Below are 13526 nucleotides of genomic sequence, written 5' to 3' on the forward strand. Positions count from 1 at the left end.
ATATGAACAGCATGCAACAGATCTAACCATTTAGACATGACAAATGCTGCATTTTGGCAGGGGGTTACGCTAGATGACCCTTGCGGTCCCTTCTAACCCTATGAGTTTGCAAATATGTGCCATTTTAAGTGAGTAAATAAATACAGGACTGTACCCAGGAAGATGTATGTGTGTGAGAAACAAAGAAAAATGCACAACCAGATTCATCAGAGATCTATACAATATTTGTGTGTGTATCTATCTATATAAAAACCTTTTGATGCTCTGACAAAAGTAGCGATCAGAAATCTTGGGCTGTGATATTTTTCTCTGATGACACATTGTAACCATTAACGATTAATAATAATCATATCTCTATATGTATTATTATTTTGGTAGCATGTGAAGGCTCCAGTTGAACCCCATCATTCTGAGTAGTGTTCAGACACAGAAAAGACATACTCCCTGCCCACAAGGGCTTACAGTATAAAGACACAAACAGAAATGAAGACTAGGGGATGGGATAAAACATACAAACAAAAGAATCTGGTGAAGAATTGGGATGTACTAAAAATGTGCCAGATTTCCCCATACAGAAAACATACAAACTGCAACATGTGGGAGGCATACGGTGCATCCTTTTAGGGAGGCAACATCAGTTTGTCACTATAATTTTGCAGATATTTCTAAACTATTTTATTGACAGAAAAAGAAAAAAAACCCAGGTGAATCCTAGTAGTTTTGGCAGAACAGCAGCATCCTGGAAGGACAATGTAAAAACTGGAGGGATCTGTGAAGCCGAAGTCTGCATTCAGACAGCTAAAGCCAAATTTTCAGAAGCAGAGGGGAGAATTCTATGTGCAAATAAACAGCTGCAGTTACGCAGGAATTACTGAGATTAGACATTAACCACATACACAACTAGATACCGAACCAAGGGTCTGTGCTCTCTGGGGTAAACTGGATCTACACACTGTGGCAATCATCTCTTTGTTTTTGTACAGCACCCAACGCAATTCAGTTGCCCACTCAGAATCATAGAATCATAGAATATCAGGGTTGGAAGGGACCTCAGGAAGTCATGTAGTCCAACCCCTGCTCAAACCTGGACCAATCCTCTGCTAAATCATCCCAGCCAGGGCTTTGTCAAGCCTGACCTTAAAAACTTCAAAGGAAGGAGATTCCAGCACCTCCCTAGTGAAAAAGTTTTTCCTAATATCCAACCTAAACCTCCCCCACTGCAACTTGAGACCATTGCTCCTCGTTCTGTCATCTGGTACCACTGAGAACAGTCTAGATCCATCCTCTTTGGAACCCCCTTTCAGGTAATTGAAAGCAGCTATCAAATCCCCCCTCACTCTTATCTTCTGCAGACTAAACAAGCCCAGTTCCCACTAATTCTTCCCAGTTTGTGAGCAGCAGGTCAAGAAGACCTCTGCCCCTAGTTGGTTCCTCCAGCACTTGCACCAGGAAATTGTCCCCTACACTTTCCAAAAACTTCCTGGATTGTCTGTGCACCGCTGTATTGCTCTCCCAGCAGATATCAGGGTGATTGAAGTCTCCCATGAGAACCAGGGGCTGCGATCTAGTAACTTCCGTGAGTTGCTGGAAGAAAGCCTCGTCCACTTCATCCCCCTGGTTTGGTGGTCTATAGCAGACTCCCATCATGACATCACCCTTGTTGCTCACACTTCTAAACTTAATCCAGAGACTCTCAGGTTTTTCTGCTGTTTCATACCGGAGCTCTGAGCAGTCATACTGCTCCCTTACATACAATGCAACTCCCCCACCCTTTCTGCCCTGCCTGTCCTTCCTGAACAGTTTATAACCATCCATGACAGTACTCCAGTCATGTGAGTTATCCCACCAAGTCTTTGTTATTCCACTCACATCATAATTCCTTGACTGTGCCAGGACTTCCAGTTCTCCCTGCTTGTTTCCCAGGCTTCTTGCATTTGTGTCTAGGCACTTGAGATAACTTGCTGTTTGTCCTGCTTTCTTATTATGGGGCAGGAGCCCTCCCCTCTCAGGCTCTCCTGCTCGTGCTTCCTCCCGGTATCCCGTGTCCCCACTTACCTCAGGGCTTTAGTCTCATTCCCCCAGTGAACCTAGTTTAAAGCTCTCCTCAGTAGGTTAGCCAGCCTGCTTGCGAAGATGCTCTTCCCTCTCTTTGTTAGGTGGAGCCCATCTCTGCCTAGCACTACTCCTTCTTGGAATACCATCCCATGGTCAAAGACACCACCTGCGTAGCCATTCGTTGACTTCCACGATTCGATGGTCTCTACCCAGGCCTTTTCCTTCCACGGGGAGGATGGATGAGAACACCACTTGCACCTCAAACTCCTTTATCCTTCTTCCCAGAGCCACGTAGTCTGCAGTGATCCGCTCAGGGTCATTCTTGGCAGTATCATTGGTGCCCACGTGGAGAAGCAGGAAGGGGTAGCGATCCGAGGGCTTGATGAGTCTCAGCAGTCTCTCCGTCACATCGTGAATCTTAGCTCCTGGCAAACAGCAGACTTCTCAGTTTTCCCAGTCAGGGCGGCACATAGATGACTCAGTCCCCCTGAGGAGAGAGTCCCCGACCACCACCACCCGCCTCCTTCTCTTGGGAGCGGTGGTCGTGGAACCCCCATCCCTAGGACAGTGGATCTCATGCCTTCCAATCGGTGGAGTCTCCTTCTGCTCCCTTCCCTCAGACGTATCATCTAGTCCACTCTCCGCATTAGTACCTGTGGAGAGAACATGAAAACGGTTACTTACCTGTATCTGCATTGCTGGTACATGGACGCTCCCCTTTCTTCTTCTGGAGGTCACATGCTGCCAAATTTCTTCACCGTCCTCCTGTCCCCGCTGCACAGCCTGCTCTGAATCTTCAGAACATTGTGTCCGTAGAAGCATATCCTGACGTCTGTCCAAGAAATCTTCAGATTCTCTTATGCAACGCAGGGTCGATACCTGTTGCTCCAGACCTTGAACCTTCTCTTCCAATATGGAGACCAGCTTGCACTTTGTACAGACAAAGTCGCTTCTGTCCTGTGGAAGAAAGACAAACATGGCACATCCAGTGCAGGACACAACAGCTGAACACTCCCCATCCATATTACCTTCCTTCTAGGAGCTTCCTCAGGAGTTGTAGTAACTACTCAGAGAAGCCGGCAAGATGTCAGCCTCAGTGGGCTCTCCCCAGGCAAACTCCCAGGCAAACTCCCTATGTTAGCCTCTCTGCTGTTCACCGCTCAGCTGGTACCATGTTTTATAACAGTCTGGGCCACTCAAGGCTCACCTGGAACAAAGCACTCCAAATTCACACTGTTCAAACAACCAAGCAAGCAAGCAACACACGGTCAAACTGTCAAACTGTCCCCACAACAGATACTTGCTTCATTAGATCCTGAATTTGTGGCTTCTTAGGAGATGATGTAAAAGCAGGCTCCATTCTCTTGGCGTTTTTAAAGGGAATATTGATTAATGAGAGTGTAACAGGGGCAGGGCTTGGATGGCCAGCCAGTCATCTGGTTTGATTGCCTGGCTCTCAGCTAGGGTTGCCAACTCCCTTGAAGCGGACGCCATTTTGTGGCGATGGTGTCTGGTCCAGGACAGCTGGCAACCCTCCTCTCAGCCTCCCTGCCCCATAACAGCTGAGTGTCCTCAGTCTTTAAGGCTGAGAGATGGGTAGGGGGACTCAATCCCTTCCTCTCCACTAAGTCTCAGCCCAGGGCCATGTGCATGTCAGCCCTTGAACAGGGGGTTGGTGTCCCTCCCAGCAGGGAGTCAGAATCCGCTGCCTTGGGCTACTTCCTACCAGTCTGTTAGTCCATTCACATTGGGGCAGAGCCCCCTAGTCCAATATACCAGGCAGTTTGTTACCTGCAAGATTCCCCCGGGGGTCAGACAGCACCTTGCTGCGTTCCCAGGCTCCTCCGGGCTGGGCAGCTGCAAGCTGGTGAGGGCAAGCCCCACAATGTCTCTGGGGCTCACTCAGTTAGTAATCTGCAGTGCTGGGGATTCCTCCACAGTTGCCCTTTGTCAGGAAACCAGTGCTTGCCTGCAGGGCTGTGCTCTGTGCCTTCAGAAAGGGACCTCCCACCATCTATGCCACTTTATGTCAGCTGAGAGCTTCCCCCCACCAGGGAAGTGTTACCAGATTTGCCCATTACTTTGGGGTACACTGATTTATGAGGGTTTCTCTTCGGGGGGGAGGGGTTCTGTAATTCTATCAATGTACTGCTTGTGTCACTTGTGTTTTCATATGGAGTTCTACTTCTCCCTTCTGCAAGTCCCCTCCCAATGGAGCTTCCTGCAGGACCGAGATTCCCCAGGACTGGGTTCCTCCAGCCCCAGAACCAGATGAACACACACACACACACACACACTAATAAAGCGAGTCTGAGTGGACCGGGTCAATCAGCACTCTCAAGCTGACCCCTTATATGTCCCTGGGCTCAGTGGCCTGGGTCAAGCAGCACTTTCAAGCTGCCACCCTCGTATTTCACAGGTTCATCACGTCCCTATCCCCACTTTCATGTTACAGTTGTTCTGGTCGTAACCCACTCGATGAGCAAACTCCACAGGATTTTGGGGCACTACGGGGATCTTTATCTTAGGTAAAAGAAGTGTTGCTGCAGAGTAAATGGGGAAGCCAAAAACACAAGAGAGTAAAGTTCGGGCGGGGCGGGGCGGGGCGGAGTGGGGCAGGGGGGAAGCAACCAGCTTAACCATAAACGTTATTTATTGAATAATAGTGATAACCACACATGGAGAGCCTAAATAAACATGACAGTTACATTATTAAAGATTACAGAAGTCATATATAGAAAACTATACCTGATCAAACAAGTCAGGGTTAAAAGTTATACCTGAGGTAGAAAAGAAAACAGAGAGAGAGAGAGAGAGAGCTGGGGTCTCACCACTCCATGAAGCTTGAACTTGTGCTTCCCGGTGATGGTGGTAGCTCGGGGTCCTGAGTGCTGGAGACAGGCAGAGCCCCTAGCACGATCAATCAGGAGAAGATGAAGTCCCAGTGGGACTAATGCAGAGTTTGGATCCAGGCATCAGAACATGTACTTGAGCGTGGGTAGGGGTTTTTTGTAGGGCAACAACAGTGGTTCCAGGGAGAACACTAGATTTGTTTATGGGTAAACTGATGACTCAAGGGTTTTCTTTAGGCTAGACAATAGGAACTGATCATTCCTGGGTATGTGTTGCGGTTCAAATACAAGACAGCACAAAGCTTTAAGCAAGCAAACAGGCTGGTCTGCCAACGGACTGGTGCTGTCAGCTTTCCACCCTCTCCTTTATTCTTTCTCTCCCCCCGCGCATTACATTCTCCAACAGATAAAAGGAATACACTGGCTTTGTTTAACATTCTTATTTACCAATTTCTATCTACCGCATTCCTTGCTCTCGGGCCTTGAGCCCAGTCCTGGGAGGCTTCCCACGGTTCATGTCATCTGGGCGAGATTCCAAGGTTCATGCCCTTGAGAGGAGCTGTGTGTGCACAGCTCCTACACAACACTCCGGGTGTGCCCTGAATGTTGCCAAGTGCATGAGCCTTGTATGAATCCTACAGGTACGGGTGGTGTTCCTTCAAGGGAGCTCACAATGCAATTAGGCAGCTTCAGTATTTTGGATATCAGTCAAGGATTCACTACTAGAATTGGTCTGATAACTGTTGAGCTGGGTGTGTGCAAGCGTGGGTTCATTGACATCTGGAGAAGAGATCCCCCATGATGCATTGCTTCCCTGCTTTTCTGGTCCCAGAGTTCAGAGTGGTTCTTGCCTTGGAATCTCTGTTCTCCATTCTGTATGCTAATGGAGATGCCTCCCTGTCCCATTTTTGATGCAGATGAGGCTTGGGGAGTTGCCTTAATCCTGTCACCCTTGTCAGGAGGGGTGTCATAAATAGGGGTTTAGGTTTGTCTCCCACGGCCTTTTCGTTGCTTTCTGTAAGTCTTTCTTCTGATTGGTTTTGGTTCAAGCAGAGCCTGGGGTGTGGGGGTGTCCTTCATGAGTCAGACAGGCTGGATACTGTGCCCTGGTTCCCCAAGAACACAGAGCTGACTGGTGTCAAGTGTCCCAGACACAACCCTAGGAACCTCCATCTTGCAGTGTCCAGTTATGCCCACTGGATGCTGCAAGCTTATATGAGTTTGTCAATTTAACAAAGAAATTGATATGTACCAGGCTTGTTATCCCAAGGGGAGCCTCTGACATGCTTCAAACCAAACGCACTGCTTCAGATAGAATAAACAAACTAATTTATTAACTACAAAAGATAGCTTTTAAGTGATTATAAGTCAAAGCATAACAAGTCAGATTTGGTCAATGAAATAAAAGCAAAACACATTCTAAGCTGATCTTAACACTTTCAGTGTCCTTACAAACTTAGATGCTTCTCACCACAGGCTGGCTGGTTGCCCTTCAGCCAGGCTCTCCCCTTTGATCAGCGCTTCTGTCACTTGGTGGTGACGTCTGTAGATGGAGATGGAAGAGAGAGGAAAAGCATGACAAACGTCTCTCCCTTTTATCATGTTCTTACTTCCCTCTTAGCTTTGTCCCCCACCCCTGCTTCAGGGTCAGGTGAACATTATCTCATCGTAGACCCTGACTGACCAAGGGAATGGGGGTGACTCACTGGACAGTCCAACAGATCCTTTATTGCTGCCTAGGCCAGTATCCTTTGTTCCTGTGAGGCTGGGCTGGGTTTGTCCCATACATGCCCTGATGAGATGTGAACTGCCCCTTTGGTCCTGGAGAGTTTTGCCTGGGCTTGTTTTAAGCCATGAGGACACATTTTCAGCCTCATAACTATAAACATGAAATTACAACTTATAACATTACTACAACAACAATGCTCAGTGCATCATGAGCCTTCTGAAGACACCCAACATGACAAACTTTGCATTGGATACCACACAACCATACTATGAGGATGAACATGGGGGTGCAGGGTCTTCCCCCGAGATAGAGTGTCACACCTGCCCCCTTAGTTTACTGCAAGAGGGTTAGCCACTGACTATCTCGAAGGCAGTTTGTGTTATAGTTCTCTTGGCATCCAGCCATTAAGACCATGAGGCAGCGTGCCTCAGTTTCCCCATTCAGCAAACCAGGTTTTTTAGGGTTTCTCTGCTGTGATAAGCTTTAAACCTGTTTACAGGTATTAACTGAAAAGTAGCATTATCATAAGGTTTAACTTCCATGTCAAAATTCTTATCCCCAAAACTTAATATTAATACCAAAATTTTTATCACAGATGGGTATTTACAAGTATCTTTATGATACAATGCCCTCTGTTCAGATAGTGTAGTTTGTTCATTACCCATGGCGTCCTTTGACTCATGCCCATATAATCAGTCACTGGCTTTTCTTTCCCTCCAGTGTCCCCTCTGTGTGGACTCTTCATTTAATCATGTTTCTGGAATTTTGGTATCTCAGGATCTGGCAAGATAAGAGTCTAGGGGGATCCTGCACATTGGCTGGCCCTTTGGGGAGCAGTCTCCCAACCCCAGGACTGTACATATACCAAAAATCCAGCTCTCTTTTTGGGGGGGGGGGGGGGGGTACTTTGGGGCTGTGAACACTTATCTGCACCACCAGGGTTCCAAAAGCTTAGTTTTGCGTTTGCATGAAAGGTGCCTTTGGGGCTCTTGCTAATGCTCCGTTCCTGTCCCGTATCCTGCAATCTCAGTCAAGAACCAGTCACCTAATGTCTGATCTCATTTCCCAGAGTCAGTTGGGAACCTATGGGACAGGGGGCTGCTCTCAGCTGAGAGCCATTAGCATGAGGCAGCTAACACACGTGTAACACTAGTCCAGGATCGCCACACACACGGCTGCAGCACACAGGTTATTGTGGTTCAGCCTAGGCTGAGCCCTGGGACACACATGTTACCTAATCCCCATCTAACACGAGCTTTTCCCTAATCTAGACACAGGTGAACACCTGGTACCTCGATTTCACTGGTCCAGGTCAAGCTTCAGGGAACCTGGAGCCAGCATGGACCAGTGAAATTGAGGCAGGAGGTGTTGGCCTGCATCTACACTCGGGCTAATGTTGATATTAGGCCAGGTTTAGCTAACCCTGACCTATACTTGACCTATTCTCCACTGCTGACCCCCAAATGGGGCACCCTCACCGGGGAAGAGGAACATCCACCTGCAGAGGCAAGAGGCAGAAAGGGAGATTTGCAGAGGCACAAGGGGCCACTAGGCTCCTAACTCCCATGGAAAGTCAATAGGGGTTAGGCACCTCACAGCAATGGTGGCCTTTCACTCTGCCCCAGATTGCCCAGGCAGCCTGCTCACAGCTCCTCCTCCATCCTCCTGAGCCTTCCTGGCCCCTGCCTGGCTCTGCCGGGGCTCCAGGATTTCCCCAGAGTTCCCCTCTGCAGTGTATTGAAGGGCAGTTGCTGAAGCTTTGGGGCCTCAGACTGGGGTTATCTATAACAGGGTTTTGCTTGTGCTGCCCTCTTCCCCCCGCATCTCACCCCCCCCCCCCCGGGGCACTCGCTCATTCACTCACCTGCCCACACAGGCGACACCTGCTCCCAGGTTTGCGGGACCAGCCTGGTTTGGAGGATCTGGCCGGGGAGCTGACGAGGGCAGAACCGGCACCTGTGTGTGCTGCACCCCCTGCCTGTGACGTCACCGTGGGGCTACTGCTGGGGCAGCCCCTCCTGGTGCGGGGTCCGTCCTGGGGGACTGATACTCACATGGCAGCTCCGTGTCCCGTCACTGCCCCAGTGTGGGGACTGCAGCATGCGCCCAGCTCACTCTGTGTCCTCACGTGGGGGTGTGACACACCAGCCTGGTGTCCTAGTGTGGATGCTGGGTGCTGAGGCCAGTCTCATGTATGGAGTCGTGTGGTCCTGACACAACACGGCACCTCTGGAGACTCAAAGCACTGGGGACCCTGCTTGCAAGAGGCGGACAGACCCATAAAAACCAGGCCTGTCCCCGGATCTCAGAGGGGCTGGAGCCCCCACTCGGTGCCTGGCTAAAGGACGTGTTCACTTCTCTGCCTGGCCAGGGTGTGCTGCGGGGGGGGGGGCGGTCAGGGGGTGGGGAAGGGGTGTTATGGGGGGGAGCGGCTAACAGCAGCCCCGAGCACTGCAGCTCTGACAGGCTGACAGCGCACCTCGGGCTCCCTGGCTCCCATGGCCTTTCTGCAGGTCCCTCTGCAGCACAGGGCGTGTGGCAGGCAATGACCCAGCTGTACCCCCCTCTCCTGGCATGGGACAGATGGAGGGAGTGAGGAGCAGCCAGAGAGGGGATGGTGCCACCCAGCCACTGAAACACAGATGCCATCAAACCCACCAACCCCAGCTACCGCCTGAAACGTGCTCCCAGAGACAGAGCCAGCGAGCACCTTCAGCAGCCACGGAGGAGGAGGAATGCCGGGGTGAAATGAGGGAGCAAAGGGAAACACACTGCCCAAGTTGAAGGGTCACAGCGCTGGGCTCGGTTCAGTTCGCTGTGCAATAGAATATTCACTGGGCTCTGGTGCAGTGTTTCCAGGTCACTCTGGGAGCAGCCTGCTCTGGAGATGGGCAGGGGGCTGGACAGGCCTTTCCCACCTCTAAGGGCTGGGACTACAGGGAAACCTCTCCAGAACCATCTCTCCCCGCGGAAGGGAAGGCAGAGAAACCAGGTCTCTCTGTGTTATGGGCGGCTGCTCACCCACTTCTGGGATTTGGCGCCATCGTGTGTCCTTTTGCTTCCCCAATTCATGATGTGGTGTTAGCTGTCATTGTTTATTCAGGCTGCTGTTACGATACTAACAGTGGAAAGACAGAGGCGTTATTCACAGATTGTATCTTGCTCCACTGGTGGATCTTGGGCTCTTTCACGTAACAGCAATAATACAGACAGGAGGCAAAGACAAAACAAGAAGCTCCGCAGCTTCAGGGTGAGCTTCAGCCTGCACAAGTGGCCAGGTGACTCCAAGTGCAGCCGCACACACAGCAGAGCAGAACTTGGCTTTCCGTTGTCTCTTTCCTCATACAACGTGCCCCTGGGGGATCATCAGCAAGGATTGAACCCAGGGGGCAGACATCTAAAACCAGGAGCCGCAGCACTTCGCCAAGCAAGTATAGACACAACCAGTCTTCTAGGCAGGGCTGGATTTATACCTTACGCACCCCTAGGCCCAGCATCGTCAGCGCTCCCCCCACCCCCAGCTGACCTTTGTGTTTTCCGTAAAAAATGAAACTTTTAACCCACTTTTAACTTTTAGGTGCCAGTAGAACACCGGTGCCCCAGGCAGGTACCTACTGTGCCTAACTGGAAATCCAGCCCTGGTTCTAAGCATGTACTGGACACACCAATACCATCCGGCAAGCAGTGGCTAGCAGTGGTTGGAGATGTGGGGCTCAGCCGTTATACTGAGGAACATACAAATCACCAAATTTCTTATTACAGCCACTTATGATCATCAGTCATAGTCCTCTCTTCTGACAAGCCAAAATCCCTGATAGTTCCTCTAAACCCTGCATTCAGCGGACATAGTCTGGCCGTTGACCATGTCTAAGAGTTTTCTCTTCACCTGTTCCAAGGCGTATCACAGGATGAGGCATTTGATTGGCGGAACAAGACTGATCGTTGACACAGAGAGCCCTAGATCTCATTTATAAGACAAATGTACAGTTTGGGGTGATGGCCAGGCAGTTTGGATTTCTTGGGGACTAGGCAGTTTGCCCCATTTGACCTTCGCTTTTCTGGGTCTCACATCAAGTTATTCCAAACTCGTTTAAACTTACATTTTCTACCCCTTTAAAGCTGTAGCTTAATTAAGGCTCCTTGTTGGGATGGGCCTATTGACTCTCATTGTCTTTTCCTCCAAGAGGAAGCCAAAGGTTTGGAAGATGCATAAAGGTGATTGATGGCAATCTGAGAACAGATTGAGACAGAGTGAGAACCACCACTCTTAGTAATATATTTTCAGGAGAGACAAGGTGAGGGAGGTGACATCTTTTATTGGATGAACTTCTGTTGGTGAGAGAGACAAGCTTTCGAGCTACACAGAGCTCTTCTTCAGGTCTGGGAAAGATACTCTGAGCAATCACTCTGAACCTGACCTATCAGTCCTCACCCTCATCCTCAAAGGAAACCTGCACAACACTTTCAAAAGATGAGCCTGTAAATTCACAACTCTGCTAGACACTAAAATCATGGGCTGAACAGAGACATGGGAGTCCTGGCTTATTACAACCATCTGTAACCCACGAACCCCTGCTGTTTTACCCCATGGCTGCAGAGTTGTTAATGGGCCACTCTGCCTTGAATGGTCCCTTGGAAGGTGTGTTAACTACTGATGCTAAACAATTTGTTCTACCTAGCATTTAGCTGTGATGCTCAGGGTACCCTTTTAAAAAAAATGTTGATATGTTGAACATTTTAAGACCTTGTTGGATTGTATCTATGATCATTGTAGGTGACGTTATGAAGTATTGTGATATGTGCCACTGAAATATGTTGCGAGGCTGGGAGATGCCCACAGCTGGCCTTTCTGTAGGGACAAAGGAGCAGCCATCACTGGCCAGACAGGTGTTAATGGCTCATCAAGAAGAATTACTCCTGGGGGAATTCTGCACCACTGCCCACGTGCACAATTCATGCGTCCTGCAGAATTTTTTTCCAGAAAATACATTCTGCCCAAGCAGTGCTGCAGTTCTGCCTTTCACCCTCCAGATGCTGCTTTGGCACCAGAACAGCCAGCAGCATGAAGGCAGCCGTTCCTCTGCCTCTTTCTGAGCTTTGTCCCTGGTCCAGCACAGAGACAAAGCCGGAGATGATTTGTCTGTTACCAGACAGGGGATGCCATTGTGAAGAGCGCGCCGCTCCACCCCGGCTGCCATGACCTTACCTGCGCAGTGCGGGCGAGGTCACACCGGCTGGGGCGGGCCAGCGAGCTCTTCAAAACGGTGTCCGCCGTGCGGTTTGATGGTGTGGGTGAGGTCACGCCAGTGGGGGTGGGACCATATCAGACGGGGCAGGGTCACGCCGTTCCCAGAAGTACCAGAACATCCGGTATTCCAGGAATGCGTGAGTGGCCCCCCTACTAGGAGCTTCCATTTGAGTCACCCGACCCCAATCACCTGACCACTCCTTGACCCTTCCCAGCTGTGTCTAATTACCCCAAATGCCAGTCTGGGGCAGCTGGGAGAGGGGGAGCACTGCCCCACTCCTGCTACAACATTTCAGGTCTCAGGCCTTTGGAGGAACTGTGGTCTGGGTTTTTTTCTACCTTCAATCTCCCATAACAGCCCCTTCCCCAGGACCAGCAGCCTCTCTCCCAGTGACTGCTTCCAGGCCTGCATCCGCTTTTCCCTGGACACATGGAATGAGTAACTACGTCCTCTAGCCTTAAAGGGCCAGACCCCCATTACAGGCTGCATTGCTGGAGAGTCTTTGTGGGGCAGGAGAAAGCTGATCCAGTGGTCAGTGCAAATTCCCTTCTCTGGCTTTAGCGTCCTCAATATTGGCTGTTTGTCAAAATCTGAACATACCTCTAGTAACCCCACCCCCCACTATTAGCTACGGTGTGTTTGACAGCCGCTAATAACCTGTGCAGAGCAAAGCCTTGAGTTCAGACCCTTTTGCTTTTTATCTCTCTAGCTTTGTGAGGTGTCAGACAAACTTGCTGCCATGCTGTGGGATTCGTCACAAACCTGAAACCCCAGGGGCATGTCTCTGCACTGAGCACGGTCAGTGCAAAGGAGGAGATGGGGTGCTGCTTACGGACAAGAGCCTGGCCTCATCTCATCTATCGATCTTACTTGCTTGAAAACTCCTGAGACAGACAAAACGCCGAGACAGATTGCAGTTTGCCCTGAGGCTGCAGTTGGCCACAGAGGCCATGCAGAGACTGCAGACAGACTGACAATACCCCCGGAAGGGGGCAGAATGGAGTTGGGGGCACAGCTGGAGTGCTGTGTCCTGAAGCGACGCTGCGGCCCAAGGCGCAACATGGGTCCAGCTACAGGCGGTGGAGACAGAGCAGAGCAGACACCAGGCGAGACACCAGCCGAAGGCAGTGCACTCAGACTGGATTGAGCTAATTCCCAGACTGACCAGCAGGAGGTGCCGCGGTGGTGAGTCTGCGCCCCGTCACACCCAGCAATCAAGGGGGCAAAGGGACTGGTTGGAGCCCTTGCAGCCAAGGCGTGAAAGGGCTTGTTTGGTTTGTTTACACTCTTGTTTTATCCTGCCAGGGCAGGTGGAGGGGTCGAGGAGAACTCTTCCTTTGGCCAGAGATCTCAAAGCACCAAACTACCACCTCATTAATGCAGCCCATTACCAGATGTGGAGGGAAGCTGAACCAGCAGTCGCTCCAGGCAGAGAGTCAGGTGAGCAGCCCTTTACTCTCAGATTCAGGAATCTGGCTTTTCTCATTTCAAAATGTCCAAATGCCGGGTGTCTTGGAGTCACCAGACCTTAGGTCAGCAACAGGCTTCCGGAATTTCTGTCTAAAAGTGGGATGTTCCTTGCACTCAGGTGTATTTAGAGACTGAGGTCTGGAAAGTTTTGTTAGCTCTTAAGGCATGTTT

Source organism: Caretta caretta, chromosome 2, assembly GCF_965140235.1.
Source record: "Caretta caretta isolate rCarCar2 chromosome 2, rCarCar1.hap1, whole genome shotgun sequence".
In the NCBI taxonomy this organism is placed as follows: domain Eukaryota; kingdom Metazoa; phylum Chordata; order Testudines; family Cheloniidae; genus Caretta; species Caretta caretta.